Raw genomic sequence first — 23,827 nt, forward strand, 5'->3', positions numbered from 1 at the left:
GTGATGATTATGAGGGAAAAAGAAGAAATAAGCACCAAAGCGAATAAAATTTACAATAGCTAATTGAATAAGGATATCTTGTGTAATCATGAGTGACTCAGACGTGATATTAACTAACCTGATTATTCTCTGTGAATATGGATTGGAGGATGTCTAGGGCAGTGGTTTTGAACCCTGTCCTGGGGACCCCCCAGCTAGTCGGGTTTTCAAGATATCCCTAATGAATATGTCTGAAAGAGATTTGCATATAATGGAAGTGAAAGGTATGCAAATCTCTCTCATGCATATTCATTAGGGATATCTTGAAAACCCCAACTGGCTGGGGGGGTCCCCAGGACAGAGTTGAGAACCACTACTCTAGGGACCATCATGAGGCATAGAAGGAAGCCGACATAATGTTCAGTCACTGGATACAGGGTGCTTTGGTTCCCTGAAGAGGATCGACTGGCGGCGACACCCTGAGGCAGCATAAACTTGTAAAACGCTGGCCATCGTTGGGGCGCTGATCCTTTGCATAAAATAAGATAAGTAGTTCTTGCACTATTATCTGCTTTTTGTTCTCGGCGTTGCACAGAGTCATTTTGAAGTTGACAAAAAGGAGGGTTTTTTTATGCCAGGCCTTGAGCCACTGTGGAGGCTGGCTTGCACTCCTTTTTTGCATTTAAATTAACTTGTGCAGGCTGAGTTGGTTTGGTGATTGCTGGATTTTGATGAAGTCTCCATTTATTGCACTATATTTGGTGAAAGTGTTATGTTGTGACTGCACTCACTGGATGATGACAGTGATAATAGAAAGTTCAAGTTGATTAATTTTAATATACCGACTATCGCCGAGCACCTGACCGGTTTACAATGTTAAAAATGAAAGGTTAAAATAAATAATTATAAGGGGAGGGGAAATGTGAACATTAAATAGACAAATTACAAATACGAACATGAGCTTGAGGCCTACAGAAAAGGCTTGCTTGCAGGTTGGAGATAGAGATCAAGATAAATCTTATGCCAGAGAAGTTTCTCGACCTCTTGAAGCGAATGTCTACGTTTAACAATATGGAGCTACTGTACCAACGTGAGGAATCCTACAGATAATTAGAGCCACAAAGTAGGTTTCTCTAATGCTGTCTGCCCCTGTCAAGGATCGCAGCCACTCTTTCTAAAAAAGCAACCCTGCGTTTCCCCTTCATGCTGCTGAGGAAGTCTGGTGACCCTAAGTGAGTGATCTTGGGAGAGGAAAATATTGTCGGCTGGGAAAATGACTGACAACAAGTGCCAGACTTGGGTAGATTGGGTGGGGGGGGGGGAATGGGACACTACCGGAATGAACACTTGACAGATGTTTGGGGATTTGTGCAAAGGATAGTGTCATATAAATAAAGCTTCCCTTTGAAAATCTGAGCCACTGGCCCCCCTTCTCTTCGCCCCCTCACCAAGTGCGCACCCCCTTCCCTTCCCTGGTACCTCTAGCTGTTCACCGCTATGAGCAACCAATTTAACGTGCGACTCGCGACCGCATCATCTCTCCCACTGACGTCGCTTCCAGGTGCCATGCATAGGAAGTGACACCAGAGGGAGAGATGTTGAAGTTCTCGCTGCTTGTGCTGGTGAACAACTAGAGGTACGGGGAAAGGGAAGGGGGATCGGGGAAGGGGGTAGGGAGGTGGAGATGAGGGTGGGGAAGGGGCACCACCAACCCAGGCGCCTTTCACCCTTGCTACGCCACTGCGAAGAAGTTCACTAGTTAACTGTGAAGGAGTTCACTAGTTCACTGTGTCAAAGTTCATTAGTTCACTGTGAATAAGTTCACTAGCTCACTGTGAAGAAGTTCACTAGTTCACTGTGTCGAAGTTCACTAGCTAACTGTGAATGAGTTCACTAGATAACTGTGTCAAAGTTCACTAGTTAACTGTGTCGGAGTTCATTAGTTAACTGTGTCGAAGTTCACTAGTTCACTGTGAAGAAGTTCACTAGTTAACTGTGTCGGAGTTCACTAGTTAACTGTGTAGGAATTCACTAGTTAACTGTGTCAAAGTTCACTAGTTAACTGTGTCAAAGTTCACTAGTTAACTGTGTCGGAGTTCATTAGTTAACTGTGTCGAAGTTCACTAGTTCACTGTGAAGAAGTTCACTAGTTAATGCCCCTCTTGTTCATATATATATAAGTGAAGGGAAATTTTCAGCTCAGGGAATTTACCCTGTTAATTCTTAAATCACTTGGGCAAACGCCTTTGAACACTGCCTCCACGTTCTCTCTATCCTTTCAGAAGCATCAAAAAAGCTAAGTATTTTATTTTGCTTCTTCTGTTTCTCAAGCTTTTTTATGGAGGCAACAGGAGTGAAAATGACTTGCCCAGCTTCCTTAGTTCTCAGAGCTGCCAAGTTACCCAGTTTCAGGAGGGAGACTTTTTGGCCAGTTCTCTTTTTGAACTTCTGTCCCAATTCAGTGTCTGCTATTTGTAGACCTTGATGCCACCAGTTGAAATCGTCACTCCTCATCCAATAATGTGCCAGGATGGGGCTGGGAAGAATAAGGTAAGGGTTCAGAATTTCCCTGCTGGAACTGGGTAACACGACTGCTTGCCAGCTCTAACCAGTAAGCCTCTCCATTCAAAGCATGTGCTTGCATAGTGCTCACTCATAAACTATGTGGTGAAATCAGTTAGCTTAGCGGGGTTTAAAGAAGGTTTGGATAATTTCCTAAAAGAGAAGTCCATAGGCCATTATTGAGATGACTTTGGGAAATCCACTGCTTATTCCTAGGATAAGCAGCATAAAATCTGTGTGACTACTTGGGATCTAGCTGGGTTCCAACTGCTATCATACCCACAGCTCCGCTCCGCACTTTTTCCTGCTACTTCTGGAGTCGGGGGGGGGGGGGGGGGGGTTGAAGGTGGATGTTTAATATATAAATTGTGAGCCCTCCGGGACACTCAGGGAAAAATGCTAGAGTAGCTGAATAAATTCATGTAAACCGTTCTGAGCTCCCCTGGTAGGACGGTAGAGAAAATTTAATGAATGAATAAATAAATAAGAGGCAAGAAGGCTGAGGTATGAACACTTTTTTCAGTCCACTGTGCTGTTAAGAACATAAGCAGTGCCTTTGCTGGGTCAGACCAGAGGTCCATCACGCCCAGCAGTCCGCTCACGTGGTGGCCCATCAGGTCCAGGACCTGTAGAGTAATCCTCTATCTATACCCTTCTATCCCCTTTTCCTTCAGGAAATTATCTAATCCCTTCTTGAACCCCAAAACCGTACTCTGTCCTATCACACCCTCCGGAAGCACATTCCAGGTGTCCACCACCCTTTGGGTGAAGAAGAACTTCCTAGCACTGGTTCTGAATCCGTCCCCTCTTCATTTTTCCGAATGCCCTCTCGTTCTTGTAGTTTTCGAGAGTTTGAAGAATCTGTCCCTCTCCACTTTCTCTAGGCCCTTCATGATCTTGTAAGTCTCTATAATATCCCCTCTAAGTCTCCACTTCGACAGGGAAAAGAGACTGGCTTTAAATTCTCACAGACCCTGCCGCAGAAGACTGAGTTGGCCCTTCTACACCTCCTCAGATCTGACATTCCCGTTCCGCTGTTGTGTTTCCTTTAGAGTCTTTGGCACTGTTGTTCTCAGGTGGAAAGGCTGATTTTCCTATGCAGGACAATGCAAGGGTTGCATCCTGCACTCTGAATATTGGGCTCAGATGTTCTGCTAATTGAACAAAGTAACCTCAATTCCTCCAATTAGCCCTCTGAAACTGACCCATCACCCCACAAATGGCCTCATCACAAAAACAAGTCCCCCATAACTACTCCTACATGCAGTGGTCAGGGCCAGATTAAGCCATTAACAAAATTTGTGTCCAGTTGTTTCAGTCCTTCTAAATCCTGAGCTCAACGGTGGCTTTTATCAGAATTTTACATTAATATTCAAAATGCAAAAGTTTAGGTAATATGTCTGGGCATATTTTCAGAGTTTAAAATCTCTTTCTGCAGTTCTCTAGCTTCCACTCCCTCACCATGTGATTCCCATTGCATAGAGGGACTTATAGTTCTCTAAGAAAAGCGAGACTACAAGTCCCTGCATGCAATGGGGTAAACCCAGGACTGGATCAATCCTGTTGGGTGACTCTGGATTCAGTTGGCAACCTTAACAAACATGGCCCACAGCTCTCCCTCCTCGTATGCACACATTCATTGGGTTTGGAAAGAATTCCATGAGCCATTTGTTCTATGCTATAGAAACTGGAACTCCTGGTCCCAAAGAAATGCCTTAGGCCATTTTTTTTTTTAAGGGGAGGGCTTATTTCTCTGGAGCCCCAAGATTGCTTTGGCCCTTTTTCCATCTCATGGTGTCTTTTTACCACTTTCTCCCTCATGCCATGGTATCATCCCATTTCTTCAGCGAGTTATTTTGCCCTACCCCAAGATGGAGAGACAGACATTCTCAATCTCTTTTGTATAATTCTTTACAGCTTCTGTTGAATTGGAAAGAATAATAAAGTAGTGGATGACTGAAGCATGGCGAGCAGAGTTTTGGCATCTTTCTCTTAGTTCAAGTGACATTTCAGAGGGCACATGCTCACTGCTTTCCCTCTGCTCGCTTCCAGATGTTGTCGATACCAGGAGAACAATTGCCTTTGGGAACTGGGAAAATGAGGGTTATGAATATTGCACTGGAACTGATAAGGTGACATGATTCAAAGCAGGGCCCACTTGAAATGGTTCCATTAAGGGGCTTATCTGGTTTCTCTGAGATACGCAAGGCATCTGAGCCCTGCTGTTTCACATAAACTACATGGTTATTTTTATTTGATGAAATGAGAAATAGCTTTCTGCTGGGAAGTTTCTAAGTTCTGCATTTGGGTGAATTGTGTTCTTTGTCTTCTGTGAAAGACCATTAGAGTAAATGCCTGAGCAAGACGCAAGATGTAGTTAAAATTAAGTGTTGAGCGCTGAACCTTTAACCCGAGGAACTGTGGGCAGGGCAAGACAGGCGTCCCTTGTGCCTGAGCCCCAATTCCTAACATAAAGCAGAGAGATTTACACAATTACACTTGATTACAGTTAATTAATTGCTATGTCAATAAACTAAACATTTTTAGAGCCTGAGCAAATTTAGTTTATGTCTGGGAGTGGCACGGAATTGTGGGGCTAGTGTGATGTCATAGAGCCTGGGAGTGGCTGGGGTTCATGGGTATAGCACTCCCTAGTGGGCACTTCTTGTTCTGCGGCTAAGCTGATAGGATTTCCACTCAGGCAGGCTCCATCAACACCTGAACGCATGTCACTTGGTGCCTGACCCAAAGGAAGAAGGACATTAGTATGTAGGATTTCCCTGAAACCAAAGCAAGTGTGAATATGAACAAGTCCCAGATTGGATTGGACTACACATAAGAACATAAGAAAAGCCTTACTAGGTCAGACCAATGGCCCATCCAGACCAATAGCCTGTTCTCACAGTGGCCAATCCAGGTCCCTAGTACTTGGCCAAAACCCAAAGAGTAGCAACATTCCAGCATCTCAAAGAATAGCAAGATTCCGGAATCCCCAGAGTAGCAATATTCCATGCTTCTGATCCAGGGCAAGCAGTGGCTTCCCCCATGTCTTTCTCAATAACTGACTATGGACTTTTCCTCCAGGAACTTGTCCAAACCTTTTTTAAACCCAGCTATGTTAACCTTTGTTACCACATCCTCTGGCAATGCATTCCAGAGCTTAACTATTCTCTGAGTGAAAAAATATTTCCTCCTATTGGTTTTAAAAGTATTTCCCTGTAACTTCAAGTGTCCCCTAGTCTTTGTAATTTTTGACGGAGTGAGAAATCGATCCACTTGTACCCGTTCTACTCCACTCAGGATTTTGTAGACTTCAATCCTATCTCCCCTCAGCCGTCTCTTTTCCAGGCTGAAGAGCCCTAACCGTTTTAGTCTTTCCTCATACGAGAGGAGTTCCATCCCCTTTACCATCTTGGTCACTATGAGGCATTTTGTGATTTTGGTATGATATAGGCGTGGTGTAACATTGCCACAAACATAGGGAAGGCATGACCTGGACAGAACCAGCCCAGCACTGGTCTCAAGGTATGGCTATCATATGGCTCCAGGAAAGGAGGACGGATTGAGACATCCAGGTTTTACTTCCATTGCTTTCAATGGAAGTAAAACCCAATCTGTCCTCTTTTTTTCTTGAGCCATTTGGTAACTGTAACAGTATTTAAACATTTATTCAACTATAGGCTCATAGAAGGTACTACTAATACACTTAAAACTGATTTTATTTGAATTTTGGCTCCCACTTTTTTCAGTAGCTTGGGGCAAGTTACATTCAGGTACAGCAGCTATCTCCCTAAAGCAATGAGGTCATATGGAGCTGTGGTGGGATTTGAACCTGAATCCCCCTAGGAATAGCCCAGGATCCTGCCTACTCCTCCACTCTCAGGAGCAGCACCATTCAAAGAACCAAATTCATGACATGACATGACATTTATTGACTTCTATTCTGCCTTAACCTTTCAGTTCTAAGCGGATTACAATAAGAGGTATCTGGATGTTTCCAGGGAATTACATTTCAAAGCTTATTATTAGACAGATATTGGATTAGCATTGCAAGACATTTCCTAAATAACATTGTTTTTATTTCTTTCCGGAATATTCTATAATCCAATATGGCACCTAAGATTCTTTACAAGTCACGTGACTGACAAAATGGCAAAATCCAAAGGGAAACAAATGATAAGAAATAGCCACTGGGCCAACCCTGTGCCTGAGAGACAGGGATTCAGCCAACCCAGGGTGTTCAGGCCAGGTCAAGTCTTTTATTCCCCAGTTCAACACAGGATGCCACAAAAGCAACCTTCGGAGCCCCTAAAGGAGAGAGCTATAGCCATCATTCAACACTTGGGGGCCATGGTGGACAGGGGGAACCCTTTGCACAGATGTGAAGGAAGCTCACATCAGTGGACGCCCCAAGGAGTCAAAGAAAACAAAACACATCAAGTGCAAAAGGATTGCCAGTAAATCCATTTCAGTACAGTGCCAGGTGAAATGTCTTTTATTTCTCCACAAACATATCAATCACAGAGGGAAACAACATTTCAGAAACACTCTTTCCCCTAAATCTATAAACTTAATGTCACGTGCAGAACTTATAGAGCAGAGTCTCTTCTACAGTACCTTCCTCTAAAGCAGTGGTTCCCAACCCTGTCCTGGAGGAACACCAGGCCAATCGGGTTTTCAGGCTAGCCCTAATGAATATGTGTGAAGCAAATTTGCATGCCTATCACTTCCATCATATGCAAATCTCTCTCATGCATATTCATTAGGGCTAGCCTGAAAACCCGATTGGCCTGGTGTTCCTCCAGGACAGGGTTGGGAATCACTGCTCTAAAGCATCAGATAACCAGTCAGATAATTGGAGGTAGATAAGGAGCCCTTGTATTTCCACCATTCCTCAAGTCTCCCCCATAGCCAGGAGTACACTGCACAGGGGGCTGCTGGGAGGATTGGTGTCCCTGGTCTGTCTGGCCTCCGCAGTCCACTTCTACAGCTTGACCTGCTCTGATACCTCTCAGCTGTGGATCTTCCTCCAGTCTAGAGGGGCCTCGGCCTGTACATCACTCGCTCTTTTGGCCTCTCCTGCCAAGAGTTGCATCTGTGCCAAGTCCAACACTCGGTGGTTTTATCTCAATATGAATTAAGCTCTTAGCAATTCTGTCTTTCAAGGGTTCTAGCTGACAGAACCCCTCTCATGGGCCAAGTAGAAATTAGGAAGACAAAGGTGCAACCCTCTTCTTCAACCCTAATTTCTTCTGAACTGAGGTAAAGGGACACAATCCAACCCTTTCTGTTTGGGGTTGAGAGACTGTTTTCCCTGTGAATACATTTCTGCCTGCGATCTCAATCTAAATATTCCTAGGACCCTTCAGCTTTGTGTGTGTAATAACAGTAGTATCTGAACTTCCTCCTATCTACTGTTATTTACACACAAAAATAATATCTTTCAAAACTGGAAGGTAAGAGTTCCCTCTAGTTTGGATATAGCAGTTCTCTGTTTACCCACTCATGGACTATATTCCCCCCCCCCCTTTATGAAGCTGTGTTAGGGTTGATTAGTTGATAGAAGACCCATAACTTAAAGGTTTTACAAAACTCTAATAGGTCGAAACACTACTGAGCTTGGCTGGCAACGAATTCCATAAAGATGATCCAACATAACAGAAAACCTGGTAGTTGTTCATTTGACTGAGCTGAATCAATGCCACGTCAATGATAGATGCAAGCCAGCATAGCCGCCCTAGGAAATGTGATGGTCTGCCTATGATACGCAGTTAGGCACTATGGCGCTTACGACTAACCATTTCTGCAGCGCTTGACATTAACATGGAAGAGACAATCCTTGGCTACACCTTGGCACCTAACTTCCCATCAGTGGTGCCTTTGATACGTCTAAATGTTGCAGACATCTAGAAGCCAGCTCTGATAGTAGAGGGATGGGAATTCTAGGACACGAGTCTGTGTCTGTTTATGTTGTAGCAAAGATCCCTGAATATGATGACATCTTTGGGTGCCCAAGTGCAGTACCCTAGGACTTCCATTTCACACATGATTGCAAATGGCTTTGTGTGCTTACTTCCTGCAGAGTTGACATAAATACTAGAGGATGACACAGGGAAAAACTTGGTCACCGTTCCCACAAACCATCTGATCCCATCCACACAAGCCTCGAATAGTTTTAAACTGAACTTATTTTATTAAAGTATAAAAAGAAACAATATTCTGTACAATTGTCATTTTATAAATCAAAGTTCTGGCTGCTGAACTAGACAAAGATGTTCAGCTGGCAGGGCTTTGTTTATAAATGTTTATCAACAAAACTAATATACTACTTTATCCTAAAGTAAAAAAAGAAAATAAATAGAAATTTTTTTTTTCTACCTTTGTTGTTTGGTTTCTGCTTTCCTCATCTTCTCCTCATTCATTTCCTTCCATCCACTGTCTGCCTTCTCTCTGCCTCTTCCATATGCTCTTTTACTGTGCCTCTCCCATCTCTCCCTCCCCCCCCCCATTAGGTCTGGCATTCACCTTCTTACCTCTGCTCCCCCCATAGTCTGGGATCTCTCTCTTCCCCATTTCCCTTCAGCATCTTCTCCCCACTCTCTCTTCCCCATTTCCCTTCAGCATCTGTTCCTCCCCACCCCACCTTCCCCAGTTCCCTTCAGCGTCTGTTCCTCTCCACCCCACCTTCCCTCCCTTTCTCCTTCCTTTACCTTTGTGCCGGGTGATTTCTAAATTTTCTTTCTACGAGCAGTCGAGCCTTGATCTCTGCCAGGGACTGCAGTTCAGGAGCCAGGGAGAGTTTCACAAGTTAAGCAAAGGTTAGTGACCTGTAGAGATATCGTCACTGCTGGCCCTTATTTCAGCTGAACCACAGATCAGAGAACTTACGTGATGGAGGATCATCTTTACCTTCGTGGCGGGTGATTTCTAAATTTTCTTTATACGAGCAACCGAACCTTGAAGTTGCATGTGGATGCCATAAAGGTCTCCTCTGACGCAACTTCCGGTTTCTGGTTGTGTCAGAGGAGACCTATACGGCAGCCACACGCAACTTCAAGGCTCGGCTGCTCATAGAAAAAAAAATGTAGAAATTGCCCGCCATGAAGGTAAGGGGAAGGGAGGGTGAAAGGTAGATACCCAGACAGACGGCGGCAGTGATGATCGTTAGTATGGAGGGAGGGAGCGCGATCGGTAACTGCGCGTGTTCCCTCCCTTAACTGCGGAGACAAGGCCATTCACCGCTCAACAGGACGGTGAATGGCCTTGTCCCCGTAGCCGCGGTGAACACTTTTTTCCCACCGTTTCAGCGGGTTACCTGTGGCTAGCCACTGTGTCATTCTCTAATAGATACCAACGTTCTGGATGTAACCTTTGCTCAGCAGATGAGATTAGACAGTAGCATATATGGCCACCGACAATGAATTTCCGGTCTGTTTATGGCCGGCTAGGACATAGTGAGCTATGCCAATATTCAGCGGCCAGCCGGCTAAGTCTCAGTGGCCACCCTTTTAGGTGGTTTTCTTTGACTGCCAAACTTAACGGGTGAGATAGACAGCTATCCCTGCTGAATATCATTTGATAATGCTGAATTTCGAGCTCCGGGTATATAAGCCATCTGGATATCATAAAGCAGAGTACTCACCACTGACTAACAACCTACATATTTTTAACTTCTACAAAAAAATGACTGATAGGGACCAAAACTGGGAAGAATGTAGAGACTGCCCTGTGATGTACTCTTTGGAAAATGACCTTGGCCACGGTAAGGTCAATTTCAAAAACGTCAAAGTTAAAAAGAGGTAAAAAAAATAAAAGGTGGCTAAGCCGCTTAGCATAGTTCTGGCTTCCTGTCTTGTCACCAGTATCGATGGACGCTTCTCAGCATTGTTTCTTTCTGAAGGACGTTTTAAGACCTTGTGAATGAGGACTCGGGTTCTCGGAGACTTTGAAGATAAATGGAGGTTTACTTGTTCTCCCTTTTCACAGCACAAGAAGCGACATGATCAAGCAACGCTTTAATTGACAATAATGTACAGATGTTAACATGGATCACATCAATTTATTGTACTGTTAATACTGCCACTTGTGCTGCAATAAATGTTTGCAGATGTTGCTGGAGAGCGATGGGAGCGCGCTTGCCTAGGGCACTTTGCAAGAAACAAAACAGATCTGAGTTTGCAGTTCCCAGGCTCCCGGTAACCAGGCTGACAGCTGTTAAGTATGCAGATGGCTGTAGTCAGGTCTTCCATACACTGTATCTGAGGTACAGCCGTCACCCGTGAAGACATGGGCAGGAGATGTGGAAGACTGGAGTCTCTGGCAGTTGGGTCCTTTGTCGAGTTAAAAGAACAGCATTATTCTTTGACTAAGCCCCCTCTCCCCCTACCCAGAGACAATCTGTAAAGGAGTGTGAGGAAGAAAGTTACCTCCATATCCTGAAATGTTGGAAACCTCATCTGAATTTCCCTGGAGATGAGGTTACCAAAATGGATACCTTCAGCCTACAGGCGAATCAGCACCAGGGACTGCGATATTAATGCCCTCACTGACCTGTATGGAAGATGAATGCAATGGAAAAATCCAGAACCACATCACCCAGTTTAGGTTAACTTGACTCAGGAGGCCACTCCCCGGGGAGAACTCAGTTCTGCTCATGGCCCAGGAAATGGCCTTAGAGTACGGACAGGCAAACTCCAGCCGGTGACCCAGTCATTTAAAATTTGGCCCTGTCAAATATCAAAATACTGTGTGGCCTGGGCACATTTTGGACTTTTGTCGCTGCCACAGCGTTCTTTCTCTACTACAAAGTCATCATGGTCAGTTCAGTACATAAGGTCTGTTTATAATGACCCATGAATACCATCACAGACTGATGAGGGCAACTATCGGTGGAGGAAGATAACCACTGCAGCAGCAGATTTAAGATATTTTGGCATTTGAGCTGCAGGCTGTGAAAGATGGACAGAGATGCCTCGTCCACTTTCCAATTCAGTGGGTAATGTTTGAAGACAAGATAGGATGGGCTTCAGTGCCCCAGTGTGACAGAGAAGGCTGTGTGCACACTACCAGAATATTATCTCCCTGGGCTAAGAGTGATGTTGATTCCTCTATCCCCAGGCTTGGCCTTCCCTTCCGGGTGCATCCTCAGATGCACTGGGTGGGGCCTAAGACTCTGATTGGCCCTGATACCTAAGACCCCTCCCATAGGCAGGGCTTAAGGTATTTGGACCAATCAGAGTCTTAGGCTCCTCCCACTGCATACCAGGATGCACTGGGAAGGGGAAGGCCCTCCATTTTGAAGAGGTGGGCCTGTCGGCAGGACAGAATGGGCATCTCTCTTGCTGGATTTCTGTGATGAGGTATAGGGGCTGGGGGTGTGTGATTGAGCTGGGGTGGGGGTGGGGTTCTGAGCTGACTCCCTCCCAGCCCACCAGGGCCTTCTTTTGGCCAGAGTGTAGGATGTGGTCCAGGTTGCTTGGATGCAGTACAAAAGGCCAGGTTGCTGAGGCAGGAGGGAGTGGGCATCCTTCCTGTCTCTTATTTTTCAGGGGCCATCGCCATCATTGGAGGGGAGGGCAGTTGTCAGCAGCTGTCATTGGGGGCCCCACGGTTGTCATTGGTGGGGTGGCTGTCAGGGGGACCGGCATGATTTAAACAACAAAAAAATGGGGACAGGTATTTTGCATGTGTAACACACACACAGAATCTGTGCACAAAAAAAAAATAAAAAAAAAAGTCTTCCTGCCCCGAACAGTTAAGTGGAAGGAGATGCTTCAGGGCTCCCCCTGTCAGCTCTGCATATGTGTGATAGTCACTTTTCCGGGATTACAGCCGACCTCCGCAAAACTAATTTTCAGTTGAGCATCGATCGTTGTTTTAAAATCGGACCAAGGATCAGCCCACAGTGACCCACTCAGTTTTAGTGACCATTTTTAGTGTATCCTGGCCTCAGATCTCTCTCCCTCTCTTTATTATGATGCACCTCTCTTCCTCCCCGCAATTTCGATCTCCCTCCCTCCTTCCCCCCTGAAGAGAAGACCCAAAATGAGTCTTCCCAACCCTTGTAGAACCTCCCCAGCCTATCCTGGATGGTCTAGGAGTTTTATAGGAATGAGTGATGCCTGCTCTTTCCTGCCCATTACAGCTCTGGCCTCCAAATGGCCACTGAAACCTCTAGCAGTGGCCTCTTAGTTTTGCTAGTTCTGCAAGACTGCCACTAGAGGTCAAGATGGCCATTTTGAGCATGTCCCAATCCAACCAGTCCTAGTGAACAAGGCTTATGAATGCAGATCTTCTGTTCTGTGCTAATAAATAAATAAATGATAATATTAAAAGGAAAGAGTCAGTCCCTGCTCCCCTCCCCCACCATTCTCTCCCAGACCACCAGGGGCAGGACTTTTCTGAGCTGGCAATGCACCCACATGCAGCACGCCCCCCCCCCCCCCCCCTTGAGTTCCTGACCCGCCCACTAAGTCACAGCCAAGCAGGGAAAGCAATAGACAGGCCTCAATTTTGGAGCCCCTGCCTCCTTTGCGCCCTGTGTATATGCTAGATGTAATTTATTTGGATTTCAGCAAAGCCTTTGATACAGTTCCTCATAGGAGGCTGTTGAACAAACTTGAAGGGCTGAAGTTAGGACCCAAAGTGGTGAACTGGGTCAGAAACTGGCTGTCGGACAGACGCCAGAGGGTGGTGGTTAATGGAAGTCGCTCGAAGGAAGGAAAGGTGACTAGTGGAGTCCCTCAGGGTTCGGTGCTGGGGCCAATCCTGTTCAATATGTATGTAAGTGACATTGCTGAAGGGTTAGAAGGAAAAGTGTGCCTTTTTGCAGATGATACCAAGATTTGTAACAGAGTAGACACCGAAGAGGGAGTGGAAAATATGAAAAAGGATCTGCAAAAGTTAGAGGAATGGTCTAATGCCTGGCAACTAAAATTCAATGCAAAGAAATGCAGAGTAATGCATTTGGGGATTAATAATAGGAAGGAACCGTATATGCTGGGAGGAGAGAAGCTGATATGCACGGACGGGGAGAGGGACCTTGGGGTGATAGTGTCCGAAGATCTAAAGGCGAAAAAACAGTGTGACAAGGCAGTGGCTGCTGCCAGAAGGATTCTGGGCTGTATAAAGAGAGGAGTAGTCAGTAGAAGAAAGAAGGTGTTGATGCCCCTGTACAGGTCATTGGTGAGGCCCCACTTGGAGTATTGTGTTCAGTTTTGGAGACCGTATCTGGCGAAAGACGTAAGAAGACTTGAGGCGGTCCAGAGGAGGGCGACGAAAATGATAGGAGGCTTGCACCAGAAGACATATGAGGAGAGACTGGAAGCCCTGAATATGTATACCCTAGAGGAAAGGAGAGACAGGGGAGATATGATTCAGACGTTCAAATACTTAAAGGGTATTAACGTAGAACAAAATCTTTTCCAGAGAAAGGAAAATGGTAAAACCAGAGGACATAATTTGAGGTTGAGGGGTGGTAGATTCAGGGGCAATGTTAGGAAATTCTACTTTACGGAGAGGGTGGTGAATGCCTGGAATGCGCTCCCGAGAGAGGTGGTGGAGAGTAAAACTGTGACTGAGTTCAAAGAAGCGTGGGATGAACACAGAAGATTTAGAATCAGAAAATAATATTAAAGATTGAACTAGGCCAGTTACTGGGCAGACTTGCACGGTCTGTGTCTGTGTATGGCCGTTTGGTGGAGGATGGGCAGGGGAGGGCTTCAATGGCTGGGAGGGTGTAGATGGGCTGGAGTAAGTCTTAACAGAGATTTCGGAAGTTGGAACCCAAGCACAGTACCGGGTAAAGCTTTGGATTCTCGCCCAGAAATAGCTAAGAAGAAAAAAAAAAAAATTTTTTTAAATTGAATCAGGTTGGGCAGACTGGATGGACCATTCGGGTCTTTATCTGCTGTCATCTACTATGTTACTATGTTACTATGTTACTATGTTACTATGTAGCTCGCTCTGGCCCTCAGAAAAGTGAGCCCAGGGAGTCTAGGTTAGCATTTTGCGATAAGTCTTTTTTCATGCTTTAGGAAAAGGGCCACTAAGTGTTCTTTGAGGGACTTTCTTTCAGAGCCCGCTGCCAAGTCCCTCATCCATGCTCTCATCACTTCTTGCGTCTCCCGGGTCATCTCTCTCCCCTTCAATTTGTTCAGAATTCCTTTGTGCACCTCATATTCTGTCAGCATTGTTATGCTCATGTTACCCCTCTCCTCGCATCCAGCTCAAACTCCTCTTACTGTATTCGTTTTATGGCTCCTCAATATCTCTCCCCTATTCTCCGCCCCAGGACCTCCGTTCCCCTCTCTCTTGTCTGTTCCCTTCTCCTCTGCTGCCAACTCCTGACTCCGTTCCTTCTGCCCTGCTGCACCATATGCCTGGAACAACCTGCCTGACTCAGCACTTTTACCAAGCTGCATTTAAGTCCTAACTCCACTGACTTGTAAAGCATGATATTTCTGTATCATTCCCACTGAAGTCTCCCACCCTCTCTCTTTCCTCATCCTTTTGTATTTCCTTACATGAATTGCAAATATATATTTACACTTCTCCCTCCGTATTCGCGAATTCCGTATCTACAGGTTCACTTATTCGCGATTTTAAACCTAAAATTCCTTTTTCGGGCTATTTTAAGCCCTGTAAGCCCCCCAATAAGCTTTACCTGGTGGTCTAGTGGGTGTTCACTCGCAGGAAATGGCTCGACAGACTACGGGAGCTCAAGGCAGCCATTTTCTGTGAGCGATCTGCACGGGCAGGAGTGTGCGAAGATTGCTCCTGCCCCGAAAACCCGCTAGACCACCAGGTAAGGCTTAAGGGGGGGGCTTTCAGGGCTTAAAATAGCCGTGGGGAGCAGTCATTAGGGGCAGAACTGGCCCGAATATTATTCACAGTTTTTTCATATTCACGGTCGGCTGGGCCCTTAACCCCACAAATATGGAGGAGGAAGTGTCACCATTCTTGTCCAGTGTGTCTGTCAAAATTAGATTGTAAGCTCTTTTGAGCAGGGACCATCTCTTGCGTTTTTAATGTACAGCGCTGCGTGCATTTAGTAACTCAAACGAAATAATAAATACTAGTAGTACCTTTTCCAGTGGGATCAAATAAGCTTATCGGTGTCACTTCGGAGTGGTCAGCATAGAAAAGAAACGCCATTGGTTCAATACCCACATGGTGCTGCCGAAATTCATGGGTAGGGTACCCACAAAATTTTGGAGTTATTTTATTTTATATTTTGCAATTGCTGTATATACATTTTTATGTAATCTGTCGTCCAGAACCTTGGGTGGAGTGGGAAATTTATAAATGGCTATAAGCCTCTCAGATCATGGGAGTTCAGGGATAGCAGATGCTGGCACTCAAACAATTTAATAAGGATCTGTGGCAAAATCAGCTCAGATCTCTCAAACCCTGTTATCTCAATGTACATGGCCTAGTACTATTGGACTGGTAAAAGAAAGTCAAAGGCAAACAGTGGCTTCGAGGCTGTTCTCAATTCTAAACTTCCAAGTTCTTGGGCTCTCTAGAAGGATAGAAAACCAATTAGGCTAATGGCCCATAAGAACAAAGTGAATTGGTCTCTGAGCATCGCTCTTTACTGGACGTCTTTTATTGCACAGCTCTATCTTCAGTAAAACCCTCACTTACTCTCCTCCGTGTTGGTCTACTGTAGCTTATGGGCAGGGGCTCAACCCCGTTCTTTGCTCCTCTTTCCCTCTCCCTTGGGAACGGATCGAGGTGGCCCTGTACTCCCCACTGCTTGTTTTCTCTTACAACAGATAGGTTGATCAGCATCTCAGGTGGGTCTTAGCTCCAGTCTTTTAAAGATATCAAGACATCAATTCCACTGCTCCCATATTTCAAATCCTTTTCTCCTAAGGACTGCGTTTTTGTCTCTTTCTTGTGAGGTTTAGATCCCCCTACTAATCTATTCCTCCTCCTCTCTCTGGCACGCTGTCCTCAGGAGACAGCTGTGGACCAGACCGGAAACCACTGAGCTTTTCTTCTTTAACCAACGTGCCCGTGGTCTTCAGAGCGGGGTAACCCACTTGCAGGGATGAAGGGATCCTTCTACCAGGACTCCTTTGGGGGAGTGAGGGAGAGAGTTAGGGCGAAGGAGACAAGACCCATCCGTGACCTCTGAGTTTCATATCTCGCTCTGAAACCTTAAGCTTCAATGGTTCAGCTTTATTAGGCCACTTTCTAAGAACAGATTTGATTGGCACCTTTCTGGACCAGGAGCCTAGAATGTTAAGAAAGGTTTTGACAAATTCCTGGAGGAAAAGTCCATAGTCTGTTATTAAGACATGGGGGAAGCCTCTGCTTGCCCTGGATCGGTAGCATGGAATGTTGATACTCTTTGGGGTTCCGGAATCTTGCTATTCTTTGAGATTCTGAATGGAATCTTGATATTTTTTGGGATTCTGGAATGTTGCTACTCTTTGGGGTTTCGGAATCTTTTGTTACTCTTTGGGATTCTAGAATCTTGATGTTCTTTAGGATTCTGAATGGAATGTTGCTCTCATAGGGATTCTGGAATCTTGCTATTCTTTGAGATGCTGGAATGTTGCTACTCTTTGGGTTTTGGCCAGGTATTAGTGTCCTGGATTGGCCACTGTGAGAACAGGCTACTGGGTTTGATGGACCCAGTAAGGCTATTCTTAGGTTCTTCCTGCAACTGCATAGAAAAGCACAGTTTGGCGGTCTCCTACATTTCTAACCCACCCAGTCATAAAAATCGATCATCATATCATCTTTTCAATTTTCCAGGTAGGGAGATTTTTAACTCTTCTGCCCGTGGCCTAGTCTTGCTTTTTTTGTTTTGCTGCAGTGTTCCTAGGCTGTTTCTCCGGTGTCCTGTTGTTTCTCAGCAGCTGCAGTGATTCTGCCGCACAGCTGACGACGGACCCTGCGCTCAGCTCCTGACACGTGCTGTGATCTTTCTACTTCACTGAGCGCTTCCATATGCCAGAGGTTCAGAGCAGTGAGGGAAAATGAATTCCTTTCCGCCCTCATCTCCTGGCTGCACGAGGCTCTACCCCCACTCTGGGAGCAACACCCCCTGGTGAATCTCTAGCCAAATATTTCAGAGGAAGCACATGGGTTCTCTCTTCATCATTAGCTTGACCCCCTGCCCTACACACAAGGATACTCCCCCCCGAGAGGAGAGAGAAAACAGAATTATGGCAAATAAATGATCCCAAATGGGAAAGAAAGGACTACGAGGAGAAAGATTTGTGAAGGATAATAAGGAGACCTTTGAGGAGTAAATTCTGAATCTTTGGCCCCCTTCTGATCAGCCTCTGCCTCACATCATGAAAGAGCTCCAGCTGTGAGAGGGAGTAAGCAGGATAGCCATCTCTCACAACAGGAGCTTCCTTTGCTCAGAATGCACAATATCTCAAGACCAGATACTAAAATCGGATGATTAAACCCAGGGAGCCAAAACAACAGCACTAATCAGTGGAAGGGATACACCACTCTGAGCCCAGACCCTATGGGGCACCTCAGACACAACACGGCTCCTCGTTGTATCACAATCTTCAGTCCAGACCCAGTGGAGCACCTCATTATATCACAACCCTAATTCCAGACACACCTAACACCTCACTGGAGCAGAGCCCCGAGCCCAGACCCACCATAGCACCTCATTATATTACAACCTTGAGCACAGAAGCAATGGATCACCTAGAAGAGAAGTCCAAAGGCCATTATTGAGATGGCTTGGGGAAATCCACTGCTTATTCTGTTTTACTACTTGGGATCTTGCCAGGTGCTTGGGACCTGGGGGTGGCCATTGCTGGAAACAGGATACTAGACTTGATGGACCTTTGGTCTTTCCCAGTACGGCAATTCTTATGTTCTTCCTGTAGCACAACCCTAAGCCCAGACCCACTGGGACACCTCACTATATCACAATTTCATCAACATCATGAAATCACAATCTCAGTATCTGACTGAATCACAGTTCTGCAAGTGCTGCTCTTCCACAGCTCTCCTACATGGGCGATTTGGGCTGCCTAACGCCACTTCAAAGCTCGTCAAAGAGTAAAAAGCAAGGCAAGAAGACCCAATATTCCAGAGGAAAACACAATGTTCTTCAAATGTGTTTTCAAACAAAATAAACCTTGTCAACGTAGATCATATGTAGATGTACAATGGACCCACAGTTTGTTTGTTTTTGGCACTTTAACCTCACCATTTTTTTTGCCGTTTTGAATGGCATTCTTCAATTAATTACGCGCCGGTTTTAGAATTTCCCCCCAAATGAATAAGAGTAAAAGAAAAAAATGCCCAACTGTAAGGGTTTTATCCAAAGACATTATCCAATACCATCCCAATAATAATCCCTGTTAGAAAGAAAGTAATCAACTAATAAATGTCCAGCAGAAACCTCAATAGGATACTACTAAATCTCCCATCCACGAAAAATTTTCAATACAAACGTGTTTTCCACATCATGCTTACCTTTCTAGAAGTAAAAATTTGGAATAATCTCACAGAAACAACCAGAACAGAACCTAACCACACCCATATTCCAGAAGAAACTGAAAACCCATCTTTTTGTCACTTGATCTCCCCTTTCTCTCCCTTCCTCTCTCCCTCTCACTTCCACTCCACCCTCTCCCACTCTTTATGTCACCTTGAGCCTTTATAGGTATGTGCGACGATAAATAGAAGATTAGATTAGATTAAAATGATAATAATGCACTTATTAATATGTTATGTTAAAACCATAAAGTTTGAATGTCTGCCATAATTGTTTTATTTTAAGGAAGTTGTATTTTTCAGAGGATTTACATTCATACGTATATAATAAACACACAATGTTCCACCAAAATATAGGTCCTCTTTTATTAAGCCGAGGTAGAGGTTTTTAACGCGGCCTGAAATACTAAATGCTTCAACGCTCATAGAATTCCTATGAGCATCGGAGCAGCTTCAAAGCATTTAGCGCTCCAGGCCGCGGTAGAAACCTCGACTGCAGCTTAGTAGAAGGGGGGATGGTTTCTGGAGAGCCTACATTCTTCCATGACCCCAAAATGGTTTGCAACGTGACAGAGCTTAAAATTTTGAATAAACATCATTTACCCTGGAGTAAATCAAGGTTGTTTTCTTGAGATCAACGTCTACCATAGCTCAAATGTAAATCAGATTTGTTCATTAGTTTCAAGGGGTGCCTTCTTGCTTTTGTGCTTGAAAGGTTAAATGACTTCCCCATTGAACCCTTCCACCTCACGTTTAATTTCATAAACTGCTATCATATCCCCTCTCAGTCATCTTTTCTCCAAAGAGTCCTAAGCCAGTGCTTATCAGTCTTTATGTGGCCATGATCCCATGATTGTGGGCAAATAAAATTATAACCCCCAGATCCCACCCAGGCTGTAAGACTAAATGTGGGTTTTGTCACTCCATTTTGGGTCCTGATCCACAGCTACCCTGAATTTTTCTAGTTGCTTCTATGTTTTTTAGTTGTGGTGACCGGAACTACACACAGTAATCAATGTGTAATAGCACCAGGGACCTATACAATGACACGCTCAGTATTTTTCATCTCTTTTCTAATACCGTAATTTATTTGCTTTTTTTTTTTATCAGCCATTGGCATATTGGGTTAAAATTTTCCACAAATTATCCACACTAAATCCAAGACCGGTGAATCTTAACTCAAAGCCCAGCGTACAGATCTATTTCAGGCATATTGACTGTGGATATCCTGAAAACCTGGCCAGGAGTACTCAAGGACCTGGAACCAGCTAGCAACCTGAGCCCTTAATCTCCGTACTACAGCAGTGGTCCTTTTTCATGACTTTGCCCAGTAAAATACTGATTGAGGGGAGAGACACAGTGGTAGGATTGGCTGAGTCTGGAGAGGGGCGGGGCCTGCCACCCACTGAATCCTGGGAAGCCCAGGCTGCAGGCTCCACTCAGTGTGTTGGAAGAGGAGGTAATGATGACTCTATGGCTGGGCCCTAGGGGTAGAGGAGGAGAGATTTCAGCATTGTGTTTTGTTTTCAGTGTTCTTATGGAAAAGGAAAGCAAGCATTTTGCTTCTCTGTGGATCTGGAAGCTTAAACTAATCTATCGCAAATCCAGAGTCATCCAGAAGTCTTACTTCCAACAAATGCTGAGCTTCTTCTAAGATAATAATTTTTGTGTGTATAATATTTATCTGCATAAAGGCGCTGCTTTATGTATAGTATACCTAAATCACAAAGCTTTGATTGTTCTTGTGTAAATTGGGGATATTTATAGAGCCAGCCTTATAAAGTAATGAATGGAATAGTGTAACGTTATGGAAAGCTAATTCAGGTGTTTCTTACCCCTCTCCTCAAGTCACTTCATTGGTTCCCCATCCATTTCCAAACTCCTCTTACTGACCTACAAGTGTCTTTACTCTGCAGCCCCTCAATATCTCTTCTGACTTATCTCCTCCTGTGCTATCCCCGTGAACTCCATTCATTGGGCAAGTCCCTTTTAGCCGTACTTTTCTCCTCCACTGCCAACTCCAGACTCTGTCCCTTCTATCTTGCTGCACCATATGCATGGAATAGTTTGCCTGAGTCATTATGTCAGGCTCCATCTCTAGCAGTATGCAAAACCAAGCTAAAAGCCCACCTTTTCAAGGCTGCTTTCAGCTCCTCCCATTCCAGTGCAACGGGTACAATAGGCTTGACATGTGGGTTCTACCCCCAAACCACAAGTTTCTTTCAGAAGGCTATCACTCACATCTTTTAGCCCCTCCTCCTCCTTCCCCAGTGGGCTGTGTCTTGTCTCCTCAGTTTGTACCAAAACATGCGATAATCACTCTAATAGGAAACAGAGGCTAGGAGTAAAGGGACACTACTCTGACTGGAAGGGGGTCACGAGTGGCGTCCCGCAGGGGTCAGTGCTGGGACCACTGCTGTTCAATATATTTATTAATGACCTGGAATCAGGGATGAAGTGCGAAGTTATAAAATTTGCGGACGACACAAAACTCTCCAGTAGGGTCAGAACTGTTGAGGAATGTAAAGAACTACAAAGGGACCTGAACAAACTGAATGAGTGGGCAAATAAATGGCAGATGAGCTTCAATGTAGAAAAATGTAAAGTCTTGCACATAGGGAAAGGAAACCCGATGTATAACTACACGATGGGGGGCATGGTACTGGGGGAAGGCAACCTAGAAAAGGACTTGGGGGTTTTGGTGGATAAAACAATGAAACCAGCGGCACAGTGCGCAGCGGCCTCAAAAAAGGCGAACAGAATGTTGGGCATCATCAAAAAAGGTATCACTACCAGAACCAAGGAAGTTATCCTCCCGCTGTATAGGGCGATGGTGCGACCGCATCTGGAATACTGCTTTCAGTACTGGTCACCGTACCTTTAGAAGGATATGGTGATACTCGAGAGGGTCCAGAGAAGAGCAACAAAAATGATAAAGGGCATGGAGAACCTTTCATATGCTGAGAGGCTGGAGAAGCTGGGGCTCTTTCCCCTGGAAAAGCGGAGACTTAGAGGGGATATGATAGAAACTTACAAGATCATGAAGGGTATAGAGAAAGTAGAGAGGGACAGATTCTTCAGACTGGCGGGGGCAACAAGAACAAGAGGGCACTCAGAAAAATTGAAGTGAGACAGATTTAGAACAAATGCTAGGAAGTTCTTCTTCACTCAGAGGGTGGTGGATACCTGGAATGTGCTTCCAGAGGAGGTGGTAGAGCAGAGTACGATTTTGGGTTTCAAAAAGGGATTGGACGAGTTCCTGAAGGAAATGGAGATTGAAGGGTATAATTAGAGGGATACTATACAGGACAGTCTTACGTAAAAGATCACTTACAGGTCATTGACCTGGGGGGCCGCCACGGGAGCGGACTGCTGGGAACGATGGACCTACGGTCTGACTCGGCAGAGGCGATGCTTATGTGCTTACATAACAAAAAGGAGGGATACAGGGAACCTCCCTGACAATACAGCACTGTTCTGCTATGTAACAAATTTAGGGGTCTCTTTACTAAGGCACGCCAGCCGCTAACATGTCCATTATATTCTATGGATGCGTTAGTGTTTAGCGAGCGCTAAAATGGCTAGTGCTCCTTAGTAAAAGAGGGAGATAATGCACAACCCTAATAGAAAACATCAGCCAAACCCAGGAGGGACAAATAAGCTCTAACATTCATGGAGCTCTTAAAGTCTCATCCTTTCTTATGTTTTATGATATATAGATATAGATTGAAAAAGATCTCTTACTCTTTCATCTGACTGCTAGAAAAAGCTCTCCAGTAGAGAATGACACGGTGACAAAATTCATCACCGTTCCCCTCCCTGCGAGAAACCATCTTCATGTCATTCTTTAAGGAGAGAGGGAAGAATCAGAGTATGAATGGCCACAACCACTGACCCTCAAGCTTTGCTTTGAAGAATGCTGGTGTAGAAGGACCGAGGTTGAAATAGACACTACAGAGCAGATATTGTGATGTCATAATGCCTCATTCCACCAGTGCCTAAGAGCCAATCACATCAGTGATGTCACAATGGCTTCATTATCCTTGGCTCCCATAAGAATCAGAGTATGAATGGCCACAACCACTGACCCGCAAGCTTTGCTTTGAAGAATGCTGGTGTAGAAGGACTGAGGTTGAGATAGACACTAAAGAATGACATAGGATGGTTTCCAGCCACTGACCCACAAGCTTTGCTTTGAAGAATGCTGGTGTAGAAGGACCGAGGTTGAAATAGACACTACAGAATGACAGTCTCTGGTATCCAGAGCAGATATTGTGACGTCATAATGCCTAAGAACCAATCACATCAGTGATGTCACAATGGCTTCATTATCTTGGCTCACATAAGAATCAGAGTATGAATGGCCACAACCACTGACCCGCAAGCTTTGCTTTGAAGAATGCTGGTGTAGAAGGACCGAGGTTGAAATAGACACTAGAAAATGACATGGGATTATTTCCCGCGGTTATCCGCGGGGACGGGAACGGGAACGGTGATGAATTTTGTCACCGTGTCGTTCTCTACTCTCCAGCTCTGGACAGTAATCAGGCAAATTGTTAAGTTGCTGTGCAGAGCAGGCTGTGAAGTCTACTGTACCCGTCTACTGGAAAGACAATGATCGAGGGAAGAACCTAATCTTCCCTCCACCATAAAATTACCTTTATCCATCTTATCATTCTCTTTGCAAGTGACTCCCCAACTCTTATAGGTCTTGTCTGCCTGTCCAAATTAGATTGTAAGCTCTTCTGAGCAGGGACCATCTATTGAATGTTAAATGTGCAGCGTAGCAGGCACTTTT

Source organism: Geotrypetes seraphini, chromosome 5, assembly GCF_902459505.1.
Source record: "Geotrypetes seraphini chromosome 5, aGeoSer1.1, whole genome shotgun sequence".
Taxonomy (NCBI): Eukaryota; Metazoa; Chordata; class Amphibia; order Gymnophiona; family Dermophiidae; genus Geotrypetes; species Geotrypetes seraphini.